We start from the raw sequence: 7,484 nt of genomic DNA on the forward strand, positions 1-7,484 counted from the left end.
TTGTAATTAATATAACGATGAAAATACATACATAAAGGTAAAAATAAACAACAACGAGGGTTTTTTAGTGTATTATTGAATAATTTGTAAGTATATTTACGTTTATTATATCACGAGTTTGATCATGAAATAAGGACGACGTATGTCTAAGTGTTTTTTAGATATATTTTTGTAACTAAAAATGAATACGTGGCTTGTTGAATAATTAAGAATTGGTAGACGTGTAAATAAAAAACAGGTATATTTTCGACAATGAAAAAACTAGGCACAATCAGAAATATGAAATAATTACAGAGAATTTTATGAAAATCAATAACTTTTAAAGGATTTTATGTTTTTAAATATGAGTCAAATTGTTTGTTGTTCATTAATGCCTAAAGGTCTGGGTGAATGTTAATCACATAAAAATTTACGTTTATTTACCGATAATAGGGTATTCACGATGGTCGTAAGATGTTAACTCAAATAGAGATATGTCCAGTAAGATCGTGTACGCCCCCTTCATTTCTTAGCATGTTAAACGTGAATTTTTCTGCAATGCTGCGCGTGGCGATTGGTAGAACCAAAAATAAAGCTAGAACAGTCCTTGCAGGCTTGTTGTTGTTTGTTATGGTTTTGTTTTGTGTCAAATTGTAAGATGTAAGTTAGTGTAATTTGTAATGTGTAAGTGAATAAAAAAGGAAAATTAATCAACTCTTTTCATGCAAAATGCTATCTATGAACTCAAAACTAACCAATGACACGCTTCAATTCGTGCTGAAATACCTAACTTGTATCCTAATGTCTAACAGCCTACAACTTTATAGGATAGGGGATGTATCCGGGTGAAATAAGTATGTTGTAATTAATATAATGATGAAAATTATGAATGAGAGTGTAAGGACAGGAGAAATTTAAAAAAGAAATGTGTTGGTCTGTTTAATTAATGCATTTTTAAGAAGAAGTTTAAGAATAAAAATACATGTAAACAAAAACAGCTGTTAAATTCATGGCTGCCATGTTGGTTACCTAAGCCCTAACGGATAGCAATGTGACTACATTTTCGACCTAACATCTAACATTGGCCCTGGCCTGTTAGATCTAGCAATGCCAACTATCCGATTCTTTTCTTGAAGGTCAAAACCGACCTAGTAACTTACTTATTCAGAAGATCAACAATTTATACAGAAAATACGCTGCGCTTCATAACTTTTTCTATATGTAATAGTATAACACAACAAACTAACAAATCTGTTCAACAAACTCGGATTGAAAACAGCATAAGGACCAACAATAACACAGGTAAACTACTAAAAAGAAACATAGACACAACTAACCCGCTAGACAACAACGGTGTTTACAGCATCACATGTCAATGCGGATACACTTACATCGGACAGACTGGAAGGAAACTAAGAGATCGATTCAAAGAACATCTTAGATCCTTCAGAGACAATGACGGAAAATCAAATACACTACAACCACGAACCAAACACAATAGAAACAAGCATGACATTAATACACAACGCACAAAAAGGACGAAAACTAAACATACTGGAGAATCTCGAGATATACAAACAAATAACACTTAAAGACGGAAAACTTATAAACGCACAAACAAACTCACAATCACACACCACCTTCACACCACTAAAAACACTCCATAACAAAAAACGAAAACGTTCAGAAGAACAAAACATCGCAACCAACACCAGGAAAAAACAAAAAACCGACAACGCACAAATAATAACTGACAATGAAAATAACCGCCACCAAGACCGACCAACGAGCACGGAGACCACGCCCCCTAACGCAACGCCCCTAGCGACAAGCGACGGACGCAACAGTATATAAACCCCACTCAGACTGAATGACAGACAATTTTTCACTGAAGATGGCGTAATGCCGAAACGCGTTTGAATAACTCAAACAAAAAACCCGCGAGTGAAGACAGACCCAGTAGTGCCCGTGTGCCGGTTCAACATGAGTTCGCCAACTCGCAGACCAAACCCCATCATCTACTATAACACAACATGCAAATAACATTACCTAAGTACATAATAGGAGTATACACGATGTTTGTAAGATATTAACTCGTGCTAACTTGAATAGAAAAATATCCAGTAAGATAGTGAACGCCCTCTTTTTTCTTAAACATATTAAACGTTAATATTTCCGCAATGCTGCGCGTGGCGATTGGTAACCAAAAATAAAGCTATAACAGTCCTTGAAGGCTTGTTGTTGTTTGCTTTGGTTTTCATTTGTGTTAAATTTTAAGATGCCAGAAGTCAATAAAAAAGGAAAATTAATCAACTCTTTCATACAAAATGCTATGTATGCACTCGAAAAATACCAATAAATGATAAGCTTCAATTCGTACCGACATACCTAACTTACATCCGAACGTCTAACAGCCTACAACTGTTAGGAAACTGTTAGGAACGGGGGAACTCCTTTAGAAAAGGGGATGTATCTATGACGAATGAAAGTGTAAGGACAGGTCAGAAATTAAAAAAAGAAATGTAATGGCTTGATTTAATTAATTCGTATTTAAGAAAAAAATTACTTTTAAACAAAAAACAGGTGTTAAATTCATGGCGGCCATGTTGGTTACCGCCCTAACGGATAGCAATATGACTACATTTTCGACCTAACATCTAACATTGGCCCTGGCCAGTTAGATCGAGAATGTTAACTAGCCGATTCTTACAAGTCCACCTCATCATGTTTCTCGATCTAACAGGACATAACAGAGTTATCGGGGTTAACACAAAGATCGTGAATACCCCTAATGTTCACATTCTCAAGTCTTTTTTTTCTACCGATCCGAGTAACACAAAATTATTGACCTACTTTGGATGCAGTGGTTATTGAAGTAAACTGAAAGGTCAATGTTTAGCAACTAAAAACAAACAAGCAAGTTGGTCGTTTATAAAAATGTATTTTTCTATAATATGCCAGTCTAACTGATTGGTGGTCTTTAATGACTAAAAATTTGGCTAAACAATACTCAACCGTTTGAATAAATTACGCGATCTTTCTATTTACAGATACTGTTATTTCACGTCTTTTGCTGCAAGACCGAATAAATTCTTTTCAATTAATTAAGGTTTTGGTTGAGATAAAAAAGGCAAAAAGAGGGAAAATTCAAAAAGGTGGGGGTTGACATGGGAAGTTAGTGTCCGAGTGGATCGAGGTCACGATAGCTCAAGTGGAGATCAGCGGCGTATTGAGCCGAAGGTCGTGGGTTCGAATCCCGCTCGTGACACTGGCTTTTTTACCTCAACCAAAACCTTAATGATTTGAAAAGAATTTATTTGGCCAAGCGGACCACGCAACCTAATAAAAAAAGATAGAAAAAACGTTCTATGACATATATCTCTCCTTCTCTCTAAAATATCGCCAGTGAACAATCTGAAAAGATATGTTAATATCTAGGCAGTTCATAATAGAGCAGTTTCTGATATATGCAGATTTATCCATACATCTATAGACAAAAAAAACTCCGTCAGTAATTCTAGTCTGAGAAAAGCCTTACGTATAGTAATAACTCACGCGGACAGATCTCTAAGGACTTTTTCTTATCGGATTTCTCACAAAAGGGATGGAATCGATATTGCGTAAGTGCCACCACTCGGGACCGTCAACCCACTAAGGCAGGACGTCATAACCAGCAGCCCACATCAGTAAAACAAGTCGGCCCCTTTCTTAAAAGAATTCATTTAAAAGGATTGAAGAATAAGGCTGCTTTCCATTTTTTTCACCGTCTGTAACTTTGTGAAATACTGTAATATTTAAAAGCGAGAAATATCCAACTCGTAGCAAAGTAGGAGTGTCTCATTTTAGATAATTTTGTTAAGGGATGGTTTCAGTGTAGATAATTCTGTTCAAATCATATAAGTTCAATTGTGAATGTTTACTGAATAATTTATAATGTGTTAAGTCAAATTATACCGTATTTTATGAAATATGTTTTTAACGGGCGTGTTTTTTGGTTGAAATTAAAAACTAACACACGTACGAGATTTAAATAAATAGAAAAAGTCAACAGATTATATATATATATATNAAAGAGAGAGAGAGAGAGAGAGAGAGAGAGAGAGAGAGTGAGATTGGAGGAATTTTACTTTCTTTCTGTTGGATAGAACATCCTCTTTTTCCCATTGGGTTGCGTATGCAAGCACTCTATTTGATGCTTTTTGTCTGTATATGTTTGCCGTAGTTATTGTATTTTCTAGTAGCCGTGTAAGATTCCTGCCTGATCTTTATTTGTGGATCTATTGTTTATGCGGGGTTTTGAGCCATGTATTGTCTCTGGGTTTAGTATTTAGCTTGAATCCTACCTCATTACCTGAAATTCAATCAATCAAAACCTGGAAACCACTGTACGACTATTAGTGTTTATTGGCGAAATGTTGGCGGTAAAGGGGAAATTTAAATAATAGCCGGTTGAGACAAAATGGTGTCTCGAGGGATCGAGGTCACGATAGCACAAGTGGTTAGAGCATGGCGTATTGAGTCGTAAGTCGTGGGTTCGAATCCTGCTCGGGACACCAATGATCCTTCTCAACCGTCTTTGTATAACATTTGGAAATAATATTTTATTTACGGTAGTTAATCAGTTCCAGATTTTTCTGAGTTAGTCACCTAGGCTGGAAGAAAGTTTAGCAGTATAGTAAACTGCTCAAAAATGAACAGAGATATGGTATTTACTTTCCCTACCATTTCTATTTTATTTTTATTATATGTAAATATTGTACACACATAAACCCCCCACTCATAAGTAAGCATAACTGCTTTCCAATTGGTGTCCTATTCCAGGTGCTCGGTGCAACATTTACTCCTCAGTTACTGATGGCGGGCTGTGGCTGCAGGTCTCAAAGGGGTCTACGATGTGAGTCACACTTCCTACAAACGATTACGAAAAGCCTTGCCAAAACATCTTGTACTTGCTGATCAAAAAGGGGCAGATTGGAAATCCCCAGGTGTTCTAAACATTGATGGCCTACTCTGCCTATATGAGGTCTGACATTGTCATGACAGTTGAGATCCCTGCCAATGAGATCCCTCGTTTGAGGGGGATATCCATAATTTCTTGGACATAACGGACTGAGGTGAGGTTGCGTTCAACAATATTGAGTCCAGTTCGTCCACCAGTGTAAATACCAGCACAGACCATTACACAGCCTCGAAATTGCACTGAGCACGGACTGAGCCATAGTACGCATCCCCTATTCTCGGTAGACTGTTCGGCACCTGCTATCATTATACTGACATAAATGCCACTCATCAGCAAGAATCACAGCATTCCAATTCGCGTTGTCCTCTGGGCGTTCGCTGCACCATATTCTTTAAGGATGGTTAGGTTACAAATGGTTGAGGTTCCCGATTACTCATCGTCAACAAGACAAGGTTACCAAAATGGTTTTACCGTAGGCGGTGCTCATCTAGGGTGTGGTTAGCAATTCCACTTTAAACAAAACCGCCGCCGGGGCGGTCCCGGAAGTTTCTACGCTGGGGAAGCCCCAATACTCTGGAAGATAGAAACGCTTTCTCCATCTAGGGAGTGCGCGGGAGAACAGGCTGATGTATTTCGGCTTGTTAGCCCTTTGCGCGAGGCATACGACCCGATGCCATTCGGAGTGGACAAGGGGAGAGCGAGGTTGTCTTGGCCCTTAGGGGCTGGGGCGCCTCTAAACCAATTCTGAGGCGGTAACACCATTCCGTCGTATGCGGAAGTGCGTCAGCTCTCATCTTGAGAATCAAAACGTCCGATAAGGCCGAATAGGCCACGTGCGGACGGTAAATATCCTCTAAATAGACGAAGAGTTCTCGGGAACCTCATGCATCATATTCTCCTGGGTTGCTGGTTGCTGTTGCTGAACATCTATCAAAGTGGCGTACGATGTGAGGCCTACTTTCCACAAACGAGTACGAGTCGTTGTGTTGATAAAAGCCTTGTCATAACATCTTGTACTTCATTTATTATCAGGCGGGCATTATTGAAAGGGTTCTGTGTTGCAGCAACGACAAAAGATCAACATCAAGGCCTCCTATTGGCACCTCCAGTTTGGCGAAATAAAGTCCGGAAAACCGCGCTCTGAGAAACACCAACTTTCTCTGCGATATCCATTTCGCGGTCACATCGATGATTCATTCTCACATGCGAACTTCTGGTTCAAGATTGTTTCCCATGGATAAAGGGATTAAAATAGAGAAAAAACTAGAAAATGCGTTTGGTTTTCAAAATGAATACTCTTCATGTTTACTATTCTTATGTAAACGCGTTATTAAAACTGAGGATTAACAAATTTTTTGTTTTTTGTTTGTATTTTCTATTTTGTTTTATCCAACTAACAAGAATATATCTGGTAATATAATTAAAATTAATAGAATAAAAATAAATTACAAATATGCTTATTCATTTTTGAGCAGTTTAGTTTATTAGTTCGTAGTGGAAAGACAGGGCTGCTATTTTAATCCTAATTTTCTGTTCAGAAGGATTTTCAGGAAAAAAGTCATTTGTGTCGCAAGTTTAACTTCAACAGAATCGTCTCGATCGGGGACAAACATCCTACGAAATCATATTTCAACGGATACGATCTGATTATTGCCAGATTACTGGGCTCCGGGGTGCTTTCTCGTAAACCTATTGTCTCCTCCACGACTAAATTATACAGTCCTAGGAAACACACTTCCCCCAATGGAAACATTCCTCAGTGACAACGGCTTGCCTACCACATAAATCTTGACTGCCTTCATCATACTGTGACCCGATTTATAATAACTTACGAGAATCTGTTCCTCATTGTTGCTTATGATTCTATATATACAATTTTTTGTTTTTTCCATTTTGAGTGGTGGTACCATGCAAAAAACAATTTGTTCAATAATTCCTTTCTTTACAATTGTGTCAAAGTTTTAGATTTAAGATACTACATAGAAGCCTAAAATTGAAAAATCTTGTTTAATAACTCGATAGTGCAGAGTCATACACACATAAAAACATCCAAATTAAAATGTCTATTACAAATTAAAGGTTAAAAATCGTAAAAGCGCATAAAACCAAATATAAATAATGGAGATAGCTATACTTAATATTAATGCGGTATCTGGTTAGAGATATCAGTTTTTACGACTGCAATTTACCCGAGATCGTAACTCTAAAAACTGCACGATAACCCCCTTAAAAATTGTCATTATTCTTTCCCGGATAACTGACGGCTCTTCAACTTGCCGTAAAGGGAGCTTTAATTTTAATACCACCCTTTGCTTTGGGGAAACGACTGGTTTTTAACACTGTTTTGCCGAACCGTCGGTCGGAAAGGGACCAAACCGACGGTTTGAACCGGGTGGAAAATTGCACGGATTTCATCGTTCCGCTCCGATAGACCCCCGTTTACAACCGGTTGCACACGAATGTCTTTCGAGGAATTTGTTAATCGGGGAAATCGGGAGGTTTCCGTTGCGCGGATACGTTTGAGAGGAAGTTATGTAAAATTCCC

The sequence above is a fragment of the Cimex lectularius genome, unplaced genomic scaffold (genome assembly GCF_000648675.2).
Source record: "Cimex lectularius strain Harlan isolate CLEC.00 unplaced genomic scaffold, Clec_2.1 scaffold493, whole genome shotgun sequence".
NCBI lineage: Eukaryota > Metazoa > Arthropoda > Insecta > Hemiptera > Cimicidae > Cimex > Cimex lectularius.